Raw genomic sequence first — 26,138 nt, 5'->3', positions numbered from 1 at the left:
AAAATACTACTTCATAAGGATATTATGAAGCTGCAAAGATTTGAAATGTAAAGCTTTTCATACATAATAAACATCCAAAATGTGTTGCCAAAAAGAATAAGAAATTGAATAAGTGGATGGAGGGATGGACAGATGGATGAATGGATGAATAGAAAAGCAAATAAAGAAATACACATCCTCCCCAATGGATACACCAATAAATGGCTTTGTTTCTTATAGTCTCCCTTCAAAGTACATGCCTTCATATTTTCAAGGATAATCCTTTATACAGGCCCACCAACCCCCATTTCCTGACAAATACTAAAAATATATGTTCTATAAAATATGTATTCATTCTTTAGTTGAATTAATTTATCTCTCTCTCGCCCCCCCACTGGAATAATTATACTATGTAAACAAGATAATAATAGCATTACTATAATGGTACTAGTGAGTATTAAATAGTTTCTATTATTCAGGCACCCTTTTAAGTGCACATGCAATTACATACAGTATGCAATGTTAGACAATGATGATAATCAATTATGTTTATAGTTTGTGCATTCAGTACACTATACTTTTCACCATTATTTTAGAATGTGATCCTTCTACTTATTAAAACAAAAAGGTCACTGTAAAACAATATGATGTGCTATGCCAGCAGCGGCCTCATGCATCTGGTAATTAACATGTCTCTTGATTGCATCAAAAGGCCATGTGGAGTGATTGACCTAGACCATCTGCATTTATAAAAGCACAATCTATGATGATTGAACAATGACAAAATTGCCTAATTACACATTTTTCAGAACATATCCCCATTGTGAAATGACAGATGAGTGTATGACCATGCCCTGTAATGAAAAATCACAACTTAACACAGAATGAAATACTAATGGTGTAGAACCTTTAGGAATGAATGTTTGAGTTTCTTTATGAGATAAAGAACCTGCTGAGATGCTTACTGAAACAAAGGGAACACAGAATGGGTAGTGGAAGAAGGTAGTTATAGAAACCAGTTACAATCACAAGACGGGTTACAGAAGGATTATTATTGTCATGAGTATTTCATCCTTATTTTGCTAATAATACATTTCTGTGTATATATACATATTCAAAATCATTTATAAATTCTATTAATTTTCTCTTTTCTACTTTTTGATTCCTACTTTAATCTTTATTACATCTTTTCTTTTGGTTTATTATTGTGTTACTCAGCTTAGTGTCACTGTGACCAAATACCTGACCAGAACAACTTAGAAGAGGAAATGTTTATTTTGAGCTCATGTTCTTAGAGATTGAGTTCAAGGCCAGCTGTCATTTCTCTGGACCCAAGGTGAGGCAGAACACAATGGCAAAAGGATGCGGTGAATGAGCACTTTGTGGTGGCCAGGAAGTTGAGGGGAGGAGAGAAAGGCGAAAGGACTTCAGGGAAGATTAACTCTTCCAAGGAATAACCCCCTCCCCCCCAACCCCAGTGACTCATCTCCTCCAGTCACGCTCCATCTTCCTACAGTCACCACCCAATAATCCATTTTAAATAGGATGGTTCTATTAGGTTATAGCTTGCTATGGTTTGGATATGAGGTGTCTCCCCAGAGCTCCTGGTTTAATGCAGGAATGTTCAGAAGTAAAATGACTGAATTATAAGAGCTCAACCTAATTGGTCCATCCTAGTCTGAATGAACTGACTAGGTGGTAACTATAGGCAGGAGGCATTTGGCTGGAGAAGGTGAGTCACTGAGTCATGCCCTGAAAGGGTTCATCTTCCTGAAGTCCCTTCCTCCTTCTTTCTCTGCTCCTGGCTGTGATTATGCCACACCCTTCCACCATGTGCTCTGCCTCACCTCAGCCGAGTAGTGGAGTTGGCCATCATGAACTTAACCTCTGAAACGACAAGCCAATATGAACATTTTCTCTTCTAAGTTGTTCTGGTCAGGTATTTTGATTACAGCAAGAGAAACTTAAAATAACACACAACCCTTACAATCTAATCATTTTGCCTCTGAATATTCTTGAGTTAACATAGGAATTTAGGGGGGATACCTTATATCCAAACCATAATACCCACAGTAATTTTTTCAAATTTCTTAAGTTTAGTGAATGCCTAATTTGTTATATTCTTGACTGGGAAGGGTTTACAACTAGCTACAAATTTTCTAAATTCATCTTTGGCATTCTTTGATGAGTTTCTATATGCAATACAATTATATCTTATTTTTCATATAATAGTAATCTGATGATATTGTAAATATTGTTATTACAATGTCAATAGCTTTTTTAAAAAATATCAATATATTCTTAATAGTCTAACATTGTTTCAAATCTCATTTTGTTCAGAAATCTTTTTTGTGTACATTTTAATTATACAGGAAAAGGGTTTTATTGTGGCACATCCATACATGCAAACAATGTACTTTGATCATATCCCAAATTTCCTCCCATACTGTTCCCTCCCCCATTTCCCTTTCTCATCTCTAATAGTCTCTCTGCCACTTTCATGTTTCTTTCCCCCCACCCCTACATTTCACATATGAAGGAAAGACACACCATATTTGTCTTTCTGTGCATGTTCAGCACATGTTTTGGTTTTCTGAAATATCTGAGTGTCCACCATCCAAAATTATAAACTGATTTGCAAATGTGCTATTTTTCCTGTAGGCAATAATTGATCATATTATGACTGTTTATTGTGATAATTAACATTGTAGAAGTCATAGTAGAAACTGTTTGGTTTAATTCTGTATGTTGTTTGCATTGATTATTGTTATTATTTGTCTCCCCACACCAAAAGTGAGTTACTGGAAAACTTCAGGGACACTATAGGTCCACAGGGTAGAAATTTACTGCATCAGATCCATTTTTTAGATGAGTAGACACACAAATAACATGAAAAAGTCAAGGGAACAAATCACCCCAAATAAACCGATATATGTCAGTAACAAAATCCATCATACCACAATGGAAGAAATGTCAGAAAAGGAGTTTGGAATGTACATAGTTAAACTGATCTGCAAAGTAAAGAACAGCATAAGGAATTAAAGCAGAGAGAAAATACAGAAGACAAAAGACCGTACACACACACATCTTCAAAATAAAAAAAAAAAAACACAATAAACCAAATTAGAAATTCAATAGAAATCTTCATCAACAGACTAGCCCACTTGGAAGACAGAACCACAGGCAATGAAAATAAAATATATAATCTTGAAAATAGAGTTGACCACAGAGAGAAGATGTTAAGAAATCATAAACAGAACATTCAAAAATTATGGGATAACATAAATAGAACAAATTTAAGATTTATTGGGATAGATGAAGGTGCAGAGAAACAAACCAAAGGAATGCAAAATCTTTTCAATGAAATAATATCAGAAAATTTCCCAAATCTAAAGAATGAAATGGAAAATCCAATATAGGAGGCTGACAGAACCACAAGTGTACAAACTTATAACAGATCCACATCAAGACACATTATAATGAAAATTTCTAGCATATAGAATAAAGGTAAAATGTTAAAGGCTGAAAGAGAAAAACAGCAGGTTACATATATGGGAAAACCAATTCAGATCTCAGCTGATTTTCAACCCAGACCCTCAGAGTTGGGAGGTCCTTAAATAACATATACCAAGCTCTGAAAGAAAATGAATGCCAACCAAGAATCCCATATCTAGCAAAATTAAGCTTCAGATTTTAAGAAGAAATAAAAACTTTCCAAGATAAAAGTAAAAAGAATTCACAACTGGAAAGCTTGCACTTCAGAATATTCTCAACAAAATATTCTATGAAAAGGAAATGAAAAAAAAAAAAAGTTGACCAGCAAAGAGAGGAACTACACTAAGGGAACAGTCAATCAAAGGAAGCTAATCTGAAGCTAATTCAGATTAAAAAATTAAAAAATAACCAAAGGACTTAAAAATAGCATACTACAGGGACCCAGCCACATAAATGTTTATAGCAGCAAAATTCACTATAGCTAAACTGTGGAACCAACCTAGATTCCCTTTGGTGGATGAATGGATAAAAAAAAATGTGGCACATATACACAATGGAATACTCAGCAATAAAAGAGAATAAAATCTTGGCATTTGCAGGTAAATGGATGGAGTTAGAGAAGATAATGCTAAGTGAATTTAGCCAATCCCAAAAAACCAAATGCTGAATGTTTTCTTTGATATAAGGAGGCTGATTCATAGTGGGATAGGGAGCGGGAGCGTGGGAGGAATAGATGAGCTCTAGATAGTGTAGAGGGGTTGGAGGGGAAGGGAGGGGGCATGAGGTAATTAATGATAGTGGAATGTGGTGATCATTACTTTTTAAAGTACATGTATGAAGACACAAATTGGTGTGAATATACTATGTATACAACCAGAGATATGAAAAATTGTGCTCTATATATGTATTAAGAATTATAATATATTCTGCTGTCATATATAAATTTTTAAAATTACATAATAAAAGAATTGTAATGCATTCTGCTGTCATATATAAATAAATAAATAAATAAATAAATAAATAAAAATAAGCCAAATGACTGGGAATACAAGTAATATCTCAATAATAACCCTGAATGTTAATGGCCTAAATTCATCAATCAAAAGACATAGACTGGCAGATTACATCTTAAAACCAAGACCCAATAATGTGCTTTCTCCAAGATACTCACCTCATAGGCATAGACATCCACAGACTTAAGGTTATATGATGAGAAAAAACATATCACTCAGATGGGTCCCCTGAAAATGCAGGGGTTTCTATCCTCATATCAGATAAAGTAGACTTCAAACCAAAATTAATCAAAAGGGACGAAGAAAGACATTTCACACTGCTTAAGGGAATGATCATCAATAAGACATAACAATCATAAATATTTATGCCCCAAACAATGGAGCATCTATGTACATCAAACAAACTGTTCTCAACTTCAAGAATTGAATAGACCACAACACAATAATACTGGGAGACTTTAACACACCTGTCTCACTACTGGATAGATGCTTCAAACAAAAACTAAACAAAAAGACTAGAATTAAATAATACAATCAATAATTTAAACTTAAGAGACATATATAGAATATTTCATTCATCAATAAACATATACACATTCTCAGCAGCACATGGATCCATCTTTAAAGTAGACCATATCTTATGCCACAAAGCAACTCTTAGCAAATATCAAGAAAAGGAGGTAATACCCTGCATTCGATCAGAACATAATGGAGTGAAATTAGAAATCAACAATACAATAAAAGTTAGAAGCTATTCTAACACCTGGGGAATGAATAATATGCTATTGAATGATGAATGGATAGAAGAAGAAATCATCAATGAAGTTAAAAAATACTTAAAGGTAAGTGAGAACAGTGATACAACATATCAAAACCTCTGGGACTTTATGAAGGCAGTGCTAAGAGGAAAGTTCATTGCATGGAGCTCATTCATCAAAAGAATAAAAAGTCAATGAATAAATAAACTAATATTACATCTCAAAGCCATAGAAAAAGTAGAACAAATCAACACCAAAATCAATAGAAGACAAGGAATAATTGAAATCAGAGCTGAAATCAATAAAATTGAAACAAAAGAAACAGTTTAAAAATTTGACAAAACAAAGAGTTGCTTCTTTGAGAAAAATAAATAGATGTGGTAAATCCTTAGCCATGCTAATGAAGAGGAAGAGAGAGAAAACTAAAATTTGTGATGATAAAGAAAATATCATGGCAATACTATTAAAATACAGAAGATAATCAGAAACTGTTTTGATTACACCAATAAAAAAGAAGAGCCATAGTAACAAAAACAGCATGGTATTGGCATCAAAATATCTTCAATAACTGGACACACTGTTTAGGGATAAAGCCATGGCTTTTATTCCCACAGGTGAAAAATACAGAGCTTTATAGATTATTCCCTCTATTCACAGAAATGTAAAAAGTTATCTGTAAAATATTTTAAACAACCCACAAATTTTGACCACCTTAATCTCAAACACAAGAGCTCATTTCTAACTTTCAACCATGTCAATTAACCCACTAACTTCCTCAATGTCATTACTCACATGCATTATGCTAATTAGAGAAGTTTCAGAGATTGATCAAGTTGTAGTTAGTGAAGTACTGGCAGAAGATGTCTTGGAAGTGAGACCTGCTGGCATATTTTCAGATCTTCTCTTGACTACACATCATTCATTGGGACACCTGATGCATAACAAGCACATAAATAAGTTCATATTGTTTATGCTGATAAATTTTAAATTAAGTATAAAAAGTTCTCAGTACAAAAATAAAATGTTTTCTTCATTTCAGAAAAGATTCATTCAGGGGATATAGAATGGAGGAAGATGGCCGCTGCGTAAGGGGGTAGCTGAAGTGCTGAGCCTGGTGCTCAGAACAGCGGCTTTAATAGAGACTTCGCCCAGCTTCTTAGAGCTCCTTTCACCATTAATCTGTAGTGGACCACCCAGCCAAGCAGCAGAAAAAACAAAGAGATTGAAAAAGAGACGCTTGGCTCCCGGACGCTTTCCTGCTCAAAACTGCGGGCGCTTTGCGCCCATCTGCTTCCTCTTTCACTTCGCTCCCGGCAGAGAAGCTGAAGGGGCAATCAGCAGTGGATTGTAAGTACCTGAGGCAAAGAAAGCTCAGTACACCCCGCCCTTTTTTTTTTTTTTTTTTTTGAATATTGTCTATACAGGGAGAGTTAGTGGATTGGAATTTTTGGCGGGGCTGTAGTTTCAGGGCCGAAAATCCACTCCGCGGGAGCCGCCATTTGCTTTCTGCATGCTGTCTTGATGGCCCTGTCTACACGGTCCAGCTACCGCAGCTAGAGACTGGAACTGGGCTGCGTGCCGAACCCTGTCCTCCGAAGGCTGGTCCACGGCCTCAAGTGCCTTGGTCACCTGTTCCCTGCTGCACCTTGGGGCATAGCCTGCTCTGGGGTCATTCGGCATCCCTCTGCGAGGGGACAGGCACGGCGGCAGCCGCTTGGGCCCCCCGCGGCGGCAGCCACTTGGGCCCTCCGCGGCGGCGCTGCTAAGGTCACAGACAAGCGCGGCGCCAAAGAGAGCGGACCAGAGGTGGAGGCGAAGGCAGCAGGATTTCAGTTCTAGAAAACTGGACTGGAAACAGAAGCAGCAGTTTGTATAACCCCAAGATCTTGCTTATGCCAGGAAACTGTAAGGGTAACATGAATATCATTGAGGAGGTCTAACATGACGGCAGACGCGGAGGGATCAAGTCTCTGACCTCTTCAACTGCGAGGGCATAGGGAGCTGTAAATTATCTAAAGCCTATTTGCTCAGGATTACTAGGCAATGCTGAGCTGACGTGGAGCTATGGCGTACACTTTGGGCCCCTCAGAAAACACACACTGAGCACGAATTTGCTGCATTTAAGCCCCGGATCGCCTGCTTCTCGTGACTCAGCACTAAGGATCCTGCTTAAATAACTAGTCGGCCCACCTGATCTCACAGAGGTAAAAGCCAACTGAGCACCATAGCCAGACCCAGGGAATCAGGAGTGACGTGGGACTAGCGACGCAGAACCCCGGCTATCGCTCCCACCAGGGCTGACAACAGAGGTCCCTTGCACCAGCTACTAGGGGAGTTGCTACCTAAGGGCAAACAAATTTGCTGGGGGTCCTCAGCCCCAAGCCCTACAAACTTAGGGTGCGAGGGAGGCAAACAGAAAGGGTGTGCCCAGGCATCCGTGAAAACAGGGCTCCCAGGAGCAGCAGACCCGGCGTGTAGCCAGTAATGTGGTAAGCGTCACAGGTGAGTGGGGCCTGGATTGAGGAACCACAAGAGAAGGAACTAGACACTCAGGACTGGAGACTCGCACAGTCTGGGAAGAAGAGCTGAGGCACAGTGATTGGTTCCCACCTATCACGAGGAGAGGCCTGGCCCAGTGGGCATAGCTCCACCTACTGGAAGAGAAGTTAATCGAGCTCTATGACTGCATTTATTATTATAACTATTTTTTTAATGATTATTATTAGTATTTTTTTTTATTCTCACTTTTTGTAGTTGATGTTGTTGTTGTTCTTTAACTTTCTTATTAATGGTTTCAATTTTTTTAATTCTTTTTATTCTATTATTATTATTATTTTTTAAACTCCAATTTCCATTTTTCTATTATCATTATAATTTTTTTGTTTGTTTTAAAATTTTTATTTTTTCGTTTTTTCTTTCTTTCTTTTCACTTTCTTTTCTTTTGTCTTTTCATTTCTTTTCAATTTTCTTATTCCCCCTCTCTTGAATTCCACCTGCCTACAATCACTCTATTTAGTCACTTCTTCCCTTCCCTTCTAATACCTCTCCTCCCAAGCATCAAATAAATTTATAAGAGTAAACAGTAACTCAGCAGTCAAACAGAACAAGAAGTATCATGAGCATAAAAAAGCAAGGAAGAAAAGGGGTACAAACAATGAAAGACAGCCTAAATATTCAGGAGGACCTGGAGTCATCAGAAAAATGGCCATATAAAGAACTCAAGGAACACCTTAGACAGATGGAAAGGAACCTTAAAGAACACATTGAAAAGGAATTACATAAACAGATAAAAGAAGAAGTTAAGCATCTTTATCAGGAGATAGAGATTATTAAAAAAATCAAACAATAATTCTAGAAATGAAGGAAACGATAAACCAAATTAAAAACTCAATCAAGAGTATCACCAATAGAGTGGAGCAAGTAGAAGCCAGAACGTCAGATAATGAAGATAAAATATATCATCTTGAAAAGAGTCTAGCCAACTCAGATAGAATGGTAAAAAAATCACGAGAAAAACATCCAAGAGATTTGGGATAATTTAAAAAAATCAAACTTATGAGTCATCGGGATAGAGGAAGGCACAGAAATTCATGCCAAGGGAATGAGTAACATGCTGAAGGAAATAATTACAGAAAACTTCCCAGAAATAAAAAAGGAAACAGATATACAAATTGTAGATGCATACAGGACACCGAGCAAACAAAATCACAGTAGACCAACGCCAAGACACATTGTTATGAAGCTATCCAATATACAGAACAAAGAGATAATATTAAAAGCTACAAGAGAAAAGAGGCAGATTACAATTAGGGGTAAACCAATAAGGTTGACAACGGATTTTTCATCACAGATGCTGAAAGCGAGAAGATCCTGGAACAACGTATTTCAAACACTGAAAGACAATGGATGCCAACCAAGAATTCTGTATCCAGCAAAATTAAGCTTCAGATACAACAGCGAAATAAAAATCTTTCATGACAAACAAAAGCTAAAAGAATTTGTAGCCAGAAAACCAGCATTGCAAGGCGTCTTGAGCAAAACTCTACACGAGGAAGAAATGGAAAACGATAACCAAAACCATCAGCGGGAAGTGCCTCGGTAAAGACAGAGGACAGGGGGAAAGCTAATCATGGAGAAACAATCTAAATTAGGGGAAAAAAAAGAGATAAGTAATCAAACATGGCAGGAAGTACAAACCATATATCTATAGTAACTCTAAACGTTAATGGCTTAAACTCTCCAATAAAGCGACATAGGCTGGTAACATGGATTAAAAAAACAAATCCAACAATATGCTGCCTCCAGGAGACACATCTGATTGGAAAAGACATACACAGGCTCAAGGTAAAAGGTTGGGAAAAAATATACCACGCACACGCTCCTCATAAGCAAGCAGGGGTGGCCATTCTCATATCGAATAAAATCGACTTCAAGACTAAGTTAATCAAAAGGGATAAGGAAGGACATTATATACTGTTAAAAGGAACCATTGACCAACAAGACATAACAATTATCAATATTTATGCACCAAATAATGGCGCTGCGATGTTCATAAAACAAACTCTCCTCAAGTTCAAGAATCGAATAGACCACAACACAATAATCATGGGTGACTTCAACACACCTCTCTCACCATTGGACAGATCCTCCAAACAAAAGTTGAATAAAGAAACTATTGACCTCAATATCACAATCAGTAACCTAGACTTAACTGACATATATAGAATATATCAACCAGCATCAAGTGGATATACTTTTTTCTCAGCAGCACATGGAACCTTCTCAAAAATAGATCATATAGTATGCCATAGGGCAACCCTCAGTAAATATAAAGGGGTTGAGATAATACCATGCACCTTATCAGATCATAATGGAATGAAACTGGAAATCAATGATAAAAGAAGGAAGGAAAAATCCTACATCACATGGACAATGAACAATACATTACTGAATGATCAATGGGTTACAGAAGACATAAAGGAGGAAATCAAAAAATTCTTAGAGATAAATGAAAATACAGACACAACATATCGGAATCTATGGGACACAATGAAAGCAGTTTTGAGAGGGAAATTCATCGCCTGGAGGTCATTCCTCAAAAAAAGGAAAAACCAACAAATAAATGAGCTCACACTTCATCTCAAAGCCCTAGAAAAGGAAGAGCAAAACAATAACAAATGTAGCAGAAGGCAAGAATTAATTACAATCAGAGCAGAAATCAATGAAATTGAAACAAAAGAAACTATTGAAAAAATTAACAAAACAAAAAGTTGGTTCTTTGAAAAAATAAATAAGATCGACAGACCCCTAGCCATACTAACGAAGAGAAGAAGAGAGAGAACTCAAATTACTAACATACGGGATGAAAAAGGCAATATTACAACAGACGCTTCAGAAATACAGAAAACAATTAGAAATTATTTTGAAAACCTATATTCCAATAAAATAGAAGATAGTGAAGACATCGATAAATTCCTTAAGTCATATGATTTGCCCAGACTGAGTCAGGAGGAAACTCACAACTTAAACAGACCAATATCAATAGATGAAATAGAAGAAGCAATCAAAAGACTTCCAACCAAGAAAAGCCCAGGACCGGATGGGTATACAGCGGAGTTCTACAAAACCTTTAAAGAAGAATTAATACCAATACTTTTCAAATTATTTCAGGAAATAGAAAAAGAGGGAGCTCTTCCAAATTCATTCTATGAGGCCAACATCACCCTGCTTCCGAAACCAGACAAAGACACCTCAAAGAAAGAAAACTACAGACCAATATCTCTAATGAACCTAGATGCAAAAATCCTCAATAAAATTCTGGCGAATCGGATACAAAGGCACATCAAAAAAATTGTGCACCATGATCAAGTAGGATTCATCCCTGGGATGCAAGGATGGTTCAATATACGGAAATCAATAAATGTTATTCACCACATCAATAGACTTAAAGATAAGAACCATATGATCATCTCGATAGATGCAGAAAAAGCATTTGACAAAGTACAGCATCCCTTTATGTTCAAAACATTAGAAAAACTAGGGATAACAGGAACTTACCTCGACATTGTAAAAGCTATCTATGCTAAGCCTCAGGCTAGCATCATTCTGAATGGAGAAAAATTGAAGGCATTCCCTCTAAAATCTGGAACAAGACAGGGATGCCCCCTATCACCACTTCTATTCAATATAGTTCTCGAAACACTGGCCAGAGCAATTAGACAGACAAAAGAAATTAAAGGCATAAAAATAGGAAAAGAAGAACTTAAATTATCACTATTTGCAGATGACATGATTCTATACCTAGAAGACCCAAAAGGGTCTACAAAAAAACTACTAGAACTAATAAATGAATTCAGCAAAGTGGCAGGATATAAAATCAACACACATAAATCAAAGGCATTTCTGTATATCAGCGACAAAACTTCTGAAATGGAAATGAGGAAAAACACTCCATTCACAATATCCTCAAAAAAAATAAAATAAAATACTTGGGAATCAACCTAACAAAAGAGGTGAAAGACCTATACAATGAAAACTACGGAACCCTAAAGAAAGAAATAGAAGAGGATCTTAGAAGATGGAAAAATATACCTTGTTCATGGATAGGCAGAACTAACATCATCAAAATGGCGATATTACCAAAAGTTCTGTATAGGTTCAATGCAATGCCAATTAAAATCCCAATGGCATTTCTTGTAGAAATAGATAAAGCAATCATGAAATTCATATGGAAAAATAAAAGACCCAGAATAGCAAAAACAATTCTAAGCAGAAGTGTGAATCAGGAGGTATAGCGATACCAGATTTCAAACTATATTACAGAGCAATAGTAATAAAAACAGCATGGTACTGGTACCAGAACAGGTGGGTGGACCAATGGTACAGAATAGAGGACACAGAGACTAATCCACAAAGCTACAACTATCTTATATTTGATAAAGGAGCTAAAAACATGCAATGGAGAAAGGATAGCATCTTCAACAAGTGGTGTTGGGAAAACTGGAAATCCATATGCAACAAAATGAAACTGAATCCCCTACTCTCGCCATGCACAAAAGTCAACTCAAAGTGGATAAAGGAGCTAGATATCAAATCAGAGACTCTCCGTCTGATAGAAGAAAAAGTTGGCTCCGATCTACAGATTGTGGGGATGGGCTCAAAATTCCTTAACAGGACACCCATAGCACAAGAGTTAATAACAAGAATCAACAAATGGGACTTTCTTAAACTGAAAAGTTTTTTCTCAGCAAGAGAAACAATAAGAGAGGTAAATAGGGAGCCCACATCATGGGAACAAATTTTTACTCCACACACGTCAGATAGAGCCGTAATATCCAGAGTATACAAAGAACTCAAAAAATTAGACAATAAGAAAACAAACAACCCAATCAACAAATGGGCCAAGGACATGAACAAACACTTCACAGAGGAGGACGTACAATCAATCAACAAGTTCATGAAAAAATGCTCACCATCTCTAGCAGTCAAGGAAATGCAAATCAAAACCACCCTAAGATACCACCTCACCCCAGTAAGATTGGCAGCCATGATGAAGTCAAACAACAAAGAGTGATGGTGAGGATGTGGGGAAAAGGGTACTCTTGTACACTGCTGGTGGGACTGCAAACGGGTGCGGCCAATTTGGAAAGCAGTATGGAGATTCCTGGGAAAGCTGGGAATGGAACCACCATTTGACCCAGCTATTGCCCTTCTCGGACTATTTCCTGAAAACCTTAAAAGAGCACACTACAGGGATACTGCCACATCGATGTTCATAGCAGCACAATTCACAATTGCTAGACTGTGGAATCAACCCAGATGCCCTTCAATAGATGAATGGATAAAAAAAAAATGTGGCATTTATACACCATGGAGTATTACACAGCACTAAAAAATGACAAAATCACGGAATTTGCAGGGAAATGGATGGCACTAGAGCAGATTATGCTTAGTGAAGCTAGCCAATCCCTAAAAAACAAATACCAAATGTCTTCTTTGATATAATGAGAGCAACTAAGAACAGAACAGGGAGGAAGAGCAGGAAGAAAAGTTTAACATTAAACAGAGACATGAGGCGGGAGGGAAAGGGAGAAAAAAAGGGAAATCACATGGAAATGGAGGGAGACCCTCATTGTTATACAAAATTATATATAAGAGGTTATGAGGGGAATGGGATAACAAACATGGAGGGAAATGAATTACAGTAGATGGGGTAGAGAGAGAAGATGGGAGGGGAGGGGAGGGGGGATAGTAGAGGATAGGAAAGGTAGCAGAATACAACAGTCACTAATATGGCAGTATGTAAAAATGTGATGTGTAACCGATGTGATTCTGCAATCTGTATTTGGGGTAAAAATGGGAGTTCATAACCCACTTGATTCTAATGTATGAAATATGATTTGTCAAGAGCTTTGTTATGTTGTGAACAGCCAATAAATAAAAAAAAATGGGAGGAACAGATATATAGAAAAAAAAGAAAAGATTCATTCAAAATTTCTTTGAATGCTCTTTCTTAGGTCCATTATTCAATTCATAATTTCTTCATATGTTAGATTGGTATTATAGCTTTCTATAGCTATTTCTGTGTTTCTTTCAATATTGAATACTCTACAGTTTTTTCAAGCTTAATCTCCTTGTCTCGTCATTTACCTTCCTTGGTATTCTTTCTCATTCTTAAATTGTGCTGCTCTTATCCTCAGTTTTTCTCTAGTACTACCATCTTCCCTTTCATCTGATAATGTTATTTATCATCTTACATTTTCTTTCTTTCTTTTTAGATTCATATTCTCTTTGGTGACTTTGAAAAAGACTGGGGAGTATATCCTCCCAACATGGAATATTATTTTGCTTTTGTACACGATTATTCATCCTTTAATATTTCACCTTTGCATAAACAAAGTACCCAAAACACCTTGCATATATTAAGTCCTTTTAAAATATTTGTTGACTCAATGGATAATAGATACACAGAAACCAAACAATTCAACAGGCTTTAACAGTAACTTGTAAGTCACATTCTACATGGAGAGAATACTAAATCAAGAGGAAAATCCTAACAGTCATAAGATATTTTAAGCACTGTAAATTCTGTCATAATAACAAGGGGCAGTAAACATACTCAACAAAGACAAAGGGCAAAGTAGACAACATTGAATATTTGAATTCTCCAAGTAAAATGCACACAAAGACAAAGTCCATGTGATCTCATTAAATGGAATTTTAAAAAACTGAAATCATAGAAACAGAAAATTGAAGAGTGGTTACCAGGGATGAGAGCTAAGAAGCTTGTGAGAATTAGAAAATTTTAATAAATGATAACAAAGTTCCACTTGCACAGGAGGAATAATTTCAGTAGATATAGTATACAACATAGTGACTATAATTCAAAACAAAATATTGTATGATTAACATGCTACAGTGCCAATGAACCTTAAAAACTTTGTGCTGAGTGAAATAATCCAGAAGAAAAAAGACAAATATTATATAACTCCATATATACAAGCTACCTAGAATAGTCAAGTTTACATAGACAGAAAAAAGAGATTAAGGGGAGTGATTGTCACAGAGTCTACATGCAGAACGATGAAAATTTCTAGAGATGCTCAGTGGTGATGATTGCACAGCAATGTGAAGATACAGAATGCCACAGAAATACATATTTAAAATGGTTTTTAAAAGCCAGTACATACCCACTGACTCACATCCTCCTTCCCTGAACACAGTATCATGAAGAGACTGCCATAGAACACGATGGTCTCCCATGCCTTCTAGATGTGATTTCTCCAACAGTGGCCACCACTATGTCCCCACATCAGAGGGAAACATTTCTTCTGGCCAAGGTCACCAGCTAAAAAGGTCACCATGTCTACAGTGGCTCAAGGGGAGAGTCTCCATCCACACCAGGTCAAGAAGAGAGAGTCTGTCAGCACTAGGCCAGAGCAAGTGAATGCTCCACACTGGCTCAAGGTGAGTGACCACCTACACCGGCTCTACTGAGTCCCCAGCTATTCTGGCTGAAGGTAAGTGAGTCTCTGTGTGCAGTTGATGGGGAGGAACAGTGGTCCAGGCCTTGGAGGATGGCTGGTGGGCACCTGCCTTCACCCTGAGGTCCCTCCTTATTGTTGTTTTTTTTTTTAATATCTATTTTTTAGTTGTAGATGGACATCATATCTTTATTTTATTTATTTATTGTTATGTGATGCTGAGGATCAAACCCTGGGCCTTGCATGTGCTAAGCAAATACTCTACTGCTGAGCCACAACCCCAGCCCCCCCCCACTTGTTTTTAATCAGCTTACTTTTTAATCTTTGGAATAATAATTTTATCATACATTTTCTCTGAAGCAATTTATTAAGAAAAATCTCAGAAGAGTGGGAGAAAGGACAGAGGAACAGGGCAGAGGGAAGCGTCCCAGGGACAACAGTCTTCTGATGTCTTCTGCAGATGGGGGCAGAAGAGACTCCTCGTGTCCCCAGGGATGTACAAGTGGTCTCAGCTGGAACCCGTGCAGAGGAACCTGAGGTACCTGGCACATCTTGCTGCTGCAGATGTTCAGAGTCCACATGACCCATGTCCACACAAGGTGTCAGGATCCACAGAGCACAGGGTCCTCTGGCTGTCCACTGGTTTGTCTGTGTCAGCTGTCCCCTCATTGGAGCCACACTGTTTAGGAATCTGGAACAACATTTCTGCCCTCTTACATTGGAGCCACCTTATTGCTGACAGGTGGCAGGCAACAGCACAGTTGTCAGACACAGGTAGCAATCCTCCCAGTTACCCACTTCCAGAGCTTTCTGTTGTCATGGGGTTCCCCAGAGTAGTCAGGCTTGGAGTCTACATCAGGTGTGGGGGTCCTTGAAGGCAGGCAGCAGAGGTAGATGGCAGGCAGGCTGGTCCTTTTGATGCCCTTCTGCCCTGATTGGCCTCCTCAGGCACTGGAGGCTCACAGGGCAAGGGGAAGGTGCAGAGGGCAGGCTCACTGGGGCTCCTCTTCAGGAGGATAGATCCCCCATGGGTGGATCCCCCATGGATCTTTCCCGTTCCCCTGTTGGGGCCACCCTAAACAGGAGCTCAGCACACCTCTTTAAGTCTAGAAGAAAGGGGTACTAGACTGGCATTGCACCCTCTGCAATGCATGTGGACTTGACACTGCTTGCAAGAGAAGTGTAGCTCTAGGAGTGGGCGTTAACCAGTGAGAGGTGTGCGGCCTTCTAAGATGTCGGTCAATCAGCTCACCACAAGATATCAGGAAGCTAGCCTCAACCCCCTGAAACCTGACCCCTTGCCTCCCTCGTTTAGGGTAGAGTGTTTTCCCTTCAATAAAAGGGCTTCAAATCGTGTTCCTCCCTCTCTTTCTTGTCTCCCTTGCCTCCCTTGTGGGTGCTGTGGCTGAGGAGCCATCACAGGACTCAAAGAAAAAGGTATTTTGTCTGTTTGTGATTATTTTGTGCCAGCCCAGTTCACCTGGAGTGACCCTGACTGATATAGTCGCCTGACACGGCAACAGGCTTCCCCGGGAACATGCAGCCTGGTCCCTGGCTTTTCTGGTGCTGGAGGATCAAGTAGGTTGCCATGGCTGTACTGAACTTTATCTTGACCAGAGACACCCAGGTCTTGTATGGGTCATAACCCACATCAAATAGGATTGTCATTATTTTGGTGTCTGGGTGTTTGAGGGGTACCTCACTAGAATCATGCTGCTCATCCTGCCTCAACCATAGGTGCTGAAGGATTTGCTTGACTGTGGGCTGCTTCCTGGGGTACACGGCCAGTATTTTGTGGATGAGCCTCCATGGTTTGACAGGAACACAGTGAGGGACATGGAATGTTGCCAGCAAGATCTGCCTCAGCATCTCAACAGTGGGTCCCCTAAGTGGGCGCTTCCTTGTCAACATAAAATACAGAATGACACCCAGGCTCCAGATGTCCACTGGGAGGCCCTCATATGCTTGCCTCAGGACAAGTTCAGGGGCAAAGTATGAGACAGTGCCCCACAACTTGTTCAGGGTGCTAAACCCGGTGCTAAAGCCAACTTCCATGAGTTTGGTGTTGCCTCTGCCATCCATCACGATGTTCTCTGGCTTCAGGTCTTGGTGCACGATGCCCTGGCCATGGCAGTAGCTCATGGCACTCGCTATCTGCCTGAAAAGTCTTCAGGCCTCTTCTTCCTGCAGATCACCCTTCAGGACATGGTTGTGTAGCTCTCCCCCACCTGGGTCTCCATCAGGATGTAGCTATTCCTGTGGGTCTCAGTAACCTGAAATAACTGAATCACATTGAGATGCTCCAGGCTCCTCTTCACCTCTGGTTCGGAGATGACTGCAAGGTTCTGTGCTACCTTCCACAGGACTTTCACTGCCACCTCTGCCCCAGTGAGGCGTTGGCAGGGTACTTTTACCAAACATGCCATGAACAAGGTCCTTCAGGACCTCATACTGTTCCCTGACAATGGACTCATGGCAGGAGCTGGGCCCCTGCAACACTACATTACTCTCACTACTCTGGCTATACATCCTCAGCAGGAACACCAACTAAGGAGGCTAGCTTAAAAAAAGAAAAGAAAAGAACAGACCAAAATAACAAATCAAAAGCAGAAGCAAAAACAAGACAAAACAACAAACCCAGATCAAATAACCATATCCAAAGACCACCACTACCAACCGCGAACAACCAAACACGCTAACTATCTGGAAGTCTGACATGTCACCACCAAGAGCTTCCTGTACTTGTGGACAAAAACCCACCCACAGCCCCTCTCTTATTTACCTACACTTTGAAACTTGCTCACATGGCTCCTTTTGACATCAGAGCAAGTAATCACCTAGTCGTATCTAGCCATAACCCACAGTGGTCATCTTCCTTTTGGGCCTCCAGAACTTTGTCCTTTTTCAGTATAGGAAGAAGGAAGAATTCCAGACCTTTTTTTTTTTTTTTTGCTTTATTAGGTTATAGAGAATGATATATACTTATTTAGAAATTATAATTTGTATGGAACTTCGGTGTACTTTTCATTTTTAATCTAAAAATCGGTAATAACTTTTGGCCTAGAAAGACCACAACATAGCCACACTCAAGGTATTCAATTCCCTTTCATCCAGCTTTGAATAACTGGTGTCAAAAGGATGGTAGCACCTCACTCACATGGTGATGCTATAACAAAATGCTCTGTTCCCTATAACATCGTAGAACACGGTATTAACATTTGTGGGGTGAGAGTAGGTAAAGGTTCCTCATAATTTCTCCATATAGTTCTGCACACAATGCATATGCATTACAACATGACACCAGTATCTAAGGGGACAGGGGTAGAGATTCACAAGAACAGCATTTTCTGTTACTAAAGCTATGCTAGTACAGTTTCACATCCGAGTTGTTTCTCTGTCTCATGTTAAAAGGAATGCCCATGTAAACTGCACAGAAATACCTATAGGACATTCCTAAAATGAAGAGGTTGGAAATTCAAATATTTTACATAAAAAGTCAATTATATAAAAGTGAAGATAATCATAAATGGATTCAAGTCACAGTGAATTCAGAGCTTGCCCTGCTGTCTGTATGAGGACACAAGGCCCACTGAATGAGCAGAAGTTTGCCCTATACCCTTATGACTCCATCTTAGAGAATTACATCAAAATATTGCCATTTCTGGAAATAAAAGGTCTTATTCCTAGGTGTGGGATTAGAACCCATACACATGTTCTGAGAGATACAATTTAATCACGACATACTCTATTCCTATTTTTCTAAGAGTTTTTAATCCATAGGTATTGAAGTTTGTCATATGGCATTTCCACATCAATCCATACAATGGTATGATTTCCTGGGGTTATCAGAAAGTGCATATCATTAGTGAGTATGGTCTTGCCAAGTCCTGATGCCCAATGACCCAGTAACCTTTCACTTAGTCCACCTCTCTACCAGTCGACATCTCCACACTGAGGAACTAGCAGCCAATACATGAACGCTTTGGGTGAAGGAGATACATCATAGGCGAACCACAGTAATGCTATTTCCTTATTAAATTGTTGATGTCTTCAGGGTCTGTCACAATAAATATTCCATTTAATACTTGATATTGAAAATGTGTGTATTCTTTACTTCATCAATATTATTACAAATTTGTGAATTTTATTATTTCAAGAAAGCAGCTCTTGGTCCCATTGATTTCTTTCGTTGTTTCTATTTTTTATACTCTCTGCTCTTGTCTTCATTAATTCTTTGTTCCACTTGATTTGTTTGTCTTTCACCACCCCCGCCCATCCCCCAGCAACCAAGATTTCCCAGGTGGTAAAAATGATTATTAATTTGTGCCCAGTCTTCATTTCTAATGTGTTTTTAATGCTATCGATTTCCACCTATTGCTTTAGATATATTCTACAAATTTTTAAATGTTGATTTTTCACTAGTTCCGTGGTCCATTTTATTTCCTTTTAAACTTCCTTAACCCATAGATTATTTACAATTGTGCTTATTTTCCAAGGTTTTGGAGATTTTCTTTATCTTAACTATTTTCTAGTTTGAGTCCTTTGCAGTGAAAGAAGACACTGAGTATAATTTCAATTCTTTTAAATTTAGTAACTTTGCTTTATGGCATGGGATATGGTTTTTATTGACTTTTTTTTTTGCTTCAGTGAGTTATATAGACGATATTTACTTATTTAAAAATTAAAATTTATACAATAAAAAAGCCAGTGAATTATATAGTTGAAAGTTCCTAATAGAGTAGATTTTAAATATTCTTACCAATAAATAAATAAAAATATAAGGTTATGCGTTTGTTAATTATCTTGATTTCTCCTTTCTATAATGTACACATCTACCCAAGCATCATGTTGGATTTATGGACTATCTATAAATATATACAATTGTAACTATCAATTAAAATTTAATAAATAAAGTAAAATGTTTTTCCAAGGGATTTGTCTACAATTGATTGTGAGATGATAAACAACATAGAGTAAGTTATAACAATATGGAACTTGTATAGTTGTCCCCTATAGGTTCTATGCACAGTTTTTTGTTTGTTTCGTGTTTTGGGTACTAGGATTGAACTCAAACCCTCCCACAAGATAAACATATGCTGTACTGAGCTATAATCCTGGCCTGGACCCTGATCCTCTCATATATAAAGAATTTTATATCATTACTATAGACAGAGTATTATCCAAAATAATCAATGACAGAGAAAAACAAAAGTTTAAATATGCAGAAGATTTGTAATGATGTTAAATCCATCCTTGCAACCATCCTACGTGATTTTAAGACCAGAGCCCGTAATTGGTTTAAATGTCAACATTTTAGGGCTGGGGTTAAAGTTCAGTGATAGAGCACTTGTCTAGCATGAGCAAGGCTCTGGATTTGGTCCCCAGCACTGCAAATAAATAAATAAATAAGATTTTAAGACTTTTATCTTCCTTTCAACTAAGTAATACCAGGAAGCAATAAAACGAAACAAAATTATTTTCAATAACCAGAACCATGAAATATAGAAAATCTTTTTTCCCCCAATACTGAGGATTGAACCCAGAGCCTTATACATGCTAAGCAAGCTCTTTACCATCAAGCTACACCACCAGCTCTCTTTCTAATTTGTTTTAGTTGATGCATTATAGTTATTCATAGTAATGGGATTTGTTATTACATATTTGCACAATATAACAAATAATTTGGTTTGTTTTATTCCCTATTACCTCCTTTCCACCCTCATTTGGTCCTCTTCCTCTATTGTTGTGGTCTCCCATCTCTTTTCATGAGATTCCCTCAACACACGCACCTTTTTTTTCCTTTTTCCTCTCCAGTTGCCATATATGAGAGAAAACATATGACCATTGTCTTTATGAGTTCACTTATTTCACTTAATGCTCTCAAGTTCCATTCATTTTTCTGCATAGGACATAATTTAGTTCTTTTTAAGGTGGAATAAAACTCCACTGTGTACCACAGTTTTTTTATCCATTCATTCATTGATGGACACCTAGACTGGTTCCATGATTTGGCTACTATGAATTGTGCAGGTATTGCTATAGTATGCTGACTTTAATTCTTCAGGATAAATACTGAGGCAAGGTATAGCTGGGTCACATGGTAATTCCATTCCTAGTCTTTTGAGGAACCTTCATACTGTTTTCCATCATGGTTATACAATCACACCAAGAGCATAAATGTGTCCCTTTTCCCCAACATTCTCTCCAGCATTTATTATTTTTATTCTTGATAACTGCCACCATAACTGAAGTGAAATGAAATCTCAGTATAGTTTTTATTTGCATCTGCCTGATTGCTAAGGAATTTTTTTTATGTATTTGTTGGCCATTTGCATTTCTTTTTTTGATAAATATCTGTTTAGTTCATTTGCCCATTTATTGATTGGGTTTGTTGTTGTTTGGTTTGGTTTTGGGGGTTCAGGTTTTTGGTGGTAGTGGTGGTGGTAATTTGTTCAAGTTATTTACATATTTTGGATATTAATCCTCTTTCAGAATAGTAGCTGGCAAAGATTTTCTCTCATTCTGTAGATTATCTCTTCACACTCTTGTTTCTTTTGTTACTCAAAATATTTTAAATTTGATGCCACCTCATTTATTAAGTCTTGGTATTATTTCGTGAGCTTTAAGAGTCCTATTGAGGATGTCATTGCCTGCACCTGTCTGTGCAGGTTTTTGGCAAAGCAGACAATTGAGGAATCCCCGATTGAGCAGGTCCCATAATAACGATCTCATTATTAATGGCTCTTAAATCTTGCAATAATCTCCATTTACCAGATTTCTTTTTGATGACAAAAATGGGAGTATTATGGGGAGATACAGAAGGTTGTATATGTCCTTCCACTAATTGTTGTTTGACCAGATCATGGGCTGCTTGTATCTTTTCTTTAGTCAGGGGCCACTGAGGAACCCATACTGGTCTTTCTGATTTCCATGTAATTTTTATTGTCTCAGTGGCCCTTTGTGAAAATCCAACCCATGTCTGTCTGTCCCTTGATCTATTTGTATTGGTGCTGCTATACCTTGTTCTTGTTTTTCTAATCTTTTTCCTTTCCTAAAACCTTGTCTAGTCATAATAGTGGGTGCATTTTGATTGATGTTATTTGTTAATGTCAAACCTAATTGATCTAGGACATCTTGTCCCCATAAATTTACGGGAAGATGATCCAATAAATATGGCTGTATAGTTCCTTCATATCCTTCAGGATCCTTCCAATCCAATACCATTGCACTTCTATGGGGATTAGTCGCCACTCCTAGGCCTCGAAGCGTTTGAGTGGCTTGTTGTAATGGCCAATGTTTTGGCCATTCTTGATGAGAGATGATGCTAAGGTCTGCACCTGTATTCAGTAGCCCATTAAATTCATGTCCTTGAATATTTAGTTTTAGCATGGGGCGAGAATCTAAATTTAAAGAAAGCATAGCCCAATCTACACCTGTGGAGCCTAATCCCTTGGAACCTCTTTCTACAGTACGACTGGAAAATTTATCATGTAGGTTGGGTATTATTAGTAACTGTGCTATTCTATCTCCTGGTGAAATTATTGATATACCCTTTGGAGAACTGGCTATAATTTTTATTTCACCTTCACAATCGGGATCAATTACCCCAGGACTTATCATAAGTCCTTTTAGAGTAGAAGAGCTGCGTCCCAATAATAAGCCTACTGTTCCTTTGGGAAGAGGTCTTTTTACCCCTGTGGGAATGATTTGAACTCCCATCTCTGGAGTTGGTACTGCTCTGGTGGAGGTGCAGATGTCCAACCCTGCACTCCCTCTGGTTTGTCTGATGAGGGATCTGATGGACAATGTGTCCTGGGCACTACCATGATGGGGTTGCTGGGTTCCTCCAGTGCTCCGTATATTTGTGGTTTTGGGCCCTGGAGCATTGGGCCCCCCTGTCCATTTTTTGGCAATGGAGCCCGATGCCTTTCTCCACGATATCGTGGATAAACACCTGGTCCTTGTTCGTTTTTTGATAATGGAGTACCCTCTATGGTGATTTGAGAACAGCATTCATTAGCCCAATATCTCCCTCTACGGCATCATGGGCAAATATCCGGTATTCTACTCCTTTGATACCTAGTTTTGTTAAACCCTCCTCCTATGGGGCAATTCCTTTTAAAATGTCCTGTTTGTTCACAATTGTAGCATGTTCTTGGCCTGGAATCTAAAGCCTGTTTTACTGCAGCTGCCACAATTTGCCCTTGTTCATTAATGTCTCTGGCATCTAAAGCCTGTTTTACTGCAGCTGCCATGACTTGCTCTTGTTCATTAATGTCTCTACATAATTTAATATATGTGTTTAAATCTTCATGCTTCCATGGTCTAATGATTTCTCTGCACCAACGATTCGCTTGGTCATTAGCCAGTTGTTTTATTAATGGCATTGCTTGTTCTGTATTTCCAAAAACTCTGGTAGCTGTTTGAATAAGCCTATCTACAAATTCAGCGTAAGATTCATTAGCTCCTTGTATTATCTTAGATAATTGACCTTGTAAACCTCCATGTCCTTATAAAGTCTTCCATGCCCTAACCGCCTCTGCAGCAATTTGTGCGTATACACCAGGATCATATGCAATTTTTTGCTGGTGATCCTCATAAGGTCCCTTTCCTAACAACATATCTAGATTTCTCTGAGGATAACCAGCTGCTGCATTTCGCCTAGCCGTCTCCTTGCAAAATTCCTCATTGGCAACCTTCCATAACAGGTATTGTCCTCCATTTAGCACAGCTTTACACATATTAGCCCAATCTACTGGCGTCATGTTCAAGTTGTTAATGGATTTGACCAAGCTTACAGTGAAGGGTGCTTGAGGACCATAGGGCCATAGGTGTTGATCCTATGTTTTCTTCTAACAGATGTAAACTTTCTGGTTTAATTACTAGGTCTTTGGTTCGTTCTGAATTGACTTTCATGTAGTCAGAGATAGAAATCTATTTTCATTCTTCTACATAAGGATATCGAGTTGTCCCAGCACCATTTGTTAAAGAAGCTTTTTCCAACATATTTTTGGTGCCTTGTCAAGGATCATATAACTGTATCTGTGTAGATTTGTTTCATTGTCTTTTGTTTCATTCATCTATGTGTCTGTTTTTATGCCAGTATCATGCTGTTTTTGTTACTACAGCTCTGCAGTATAATTTGAAGCCTCCTGTATTACTTTTTTGTTTTTTGCTTAGGGTTGCCTTGGCTATTCTGGGTCTTTTACTCTTCCAAATGAATTTTAGTACTATTATTTTCTAGTTCTGTGAAGAATGCCATTGGTATTTTGATGAAAATTGATAATGTAATTTAAAAAATTAAGCTGGAAAATCTGCTTAATTTTTCTCATACCCACCTTCAGAGAAAACCAATATATAAAAGCAGAATGGGTTTCTAAGACCATACAAGAAGAAATGGTGCTATGTAACCCATTACTTCTTCCAATGATACATTGTCATTTAGTTGGACAGTTAAGGCTCGGTTTATTCCAAGAGTAGATATTTTGTTGGCAGACAGGGACAAAAGATAAAATGTTGGCAAATAAATAATGACATGAAAGGCACTTAATTGTAGATTTGAATGATTTGTATGGATCTTGATAATGAAAGGTTCAGAACTATATTGATTTCTGAAAAAATTAAGTCTTTCTGGTCCAACTTTGACAAATTCTCATTATAAATGTGTTCTTGACTGTCTTAATTATAAGACATGCCCGCTACACCTGAAGACCTGATTAAAATAAACTGCTAATTTCAAATGTGTAAATCATGGGAACAAATGTAGAAAACCACATTTTTGAAGGTTATGCTGAGTAAAAATTTCAGTCCATCAACTGATCACATTCCAGAGTCAGGGGGATTTAAGAGCTAATATGAACCTATTTTTCCATGTCAGCACTCAAGCCAGAAATAAGACCACATAAGTACAGTCACCTGATCCCTGACAAAGTCATTAAAAGCACATGTTGGAGAAAAGACAGATTCTTTAACAAATGATGATGGGACAACTGGATACACTTATACTGAAGGATGAAACTAGATTTCTCTCTCTCACCCTGCATATATCTCAATTCCCTGAAATAATTAGCAGCATCATTAGAATTAACTTTGTGTATCAATAGAATAAGTAAAATGTTTCATCAAAAAAGATAAATCTAGTAATCCAGGGAAAAGGAGAGTAAGAACACCAGGCCCTAATTTCCATCCTCTGGAGACAGTGACATATAAAATCAGCTAAGTGGAATTCCACAATATCACATATTTACCCAGAAACAAGTGAGTTTACAACTATTACACTCTTGATGAGACATATCACTTGTTTACAGTTGCAAATTTTGAAAAAAAAAAAACTCTAAGTAGGAAATTTTTAAGGAAAGGGGAAAGAATTGTTTTTGCTATTTGTTTTCTTTAAATATTACGGTTCATGCCCAGAAATACTTGAATAATTAAAACTGATAGCAAGCCTTCAAAATGACCAAATTAAAGCTATTTACTTATATATTCACTCATTTAAATGGAATTTACTGAGGTTCATGATATCTGTAAAATTTTCTAGGCCCTTGGAAAGGGTAGAATAAAACATTTTCATTAAAGGTTAGCAGTCCATTTACCTGCAAATGCCATGATTTTATTCTCTTTTATTGCTGAGTAATATTCCATTGCTGAGTAATATTCCACACAATATATATATATATATATATATATATATATATATATATATATATATATATATATCTCACATTTTTTATCCATTCATCTATTGAAGGACATCTAGGTTGGTTCCATAGTTTAGCTATTGTGAATTGTGCTGCTATAAACATTGTTGTGGCTGTGCATTTGCAGGTAAATGAATGGAGTTAGAGAAGATAATGCTAAGTGAAGTTAGCCAATCCCAAAAAACCAAATGCCGAATGTTTTCTTTGATATAA

The 26,138-nt window shown here is 37.8% G+C and overlaps 1 pseudogene across 1 annotated transcript in view; it reads left to right on the top strand.

The window, feature by feature from the left end:
• The first annotated feature begins 17,559 nt into the window (after window positions 1-17,559).
• The window catches only part of LOC308652915 (F-actin-capping protein subunit alpha-1-like), a 68,860-nt pseudogene continuing 60,281 nt past the window's right edge, over window positions 17,560-26,138 (top strand). The window contains exon 1 of the transcript in view: window positions 17,560-17,632. The product of the transcript in view is annotated as an F-actin-capping protein subunit alpha-1-like (transcript). The remainder of the gene's footprint in view (window positions 17,633-26,138) is intronic.

Source organism: Spermophilus citellus (assembly GCF_964194105.1).
Source record: "Spermophilus citellus genome assembly, chromosome: 1".
In the NCBI taxonomy this organism is placed as follows: domain Eukaryota; kingdom Metazoa; phylum Chordata; class Mammalia; order Rodentia; family Sciuridae; genus Spermophilus; species Spermophilus citellus.
The sequence above is the reverse complement of the archived record's forward strand: the minus strand, read 5'-3'. Positions and strand labels throughout refer to the sequence as shown.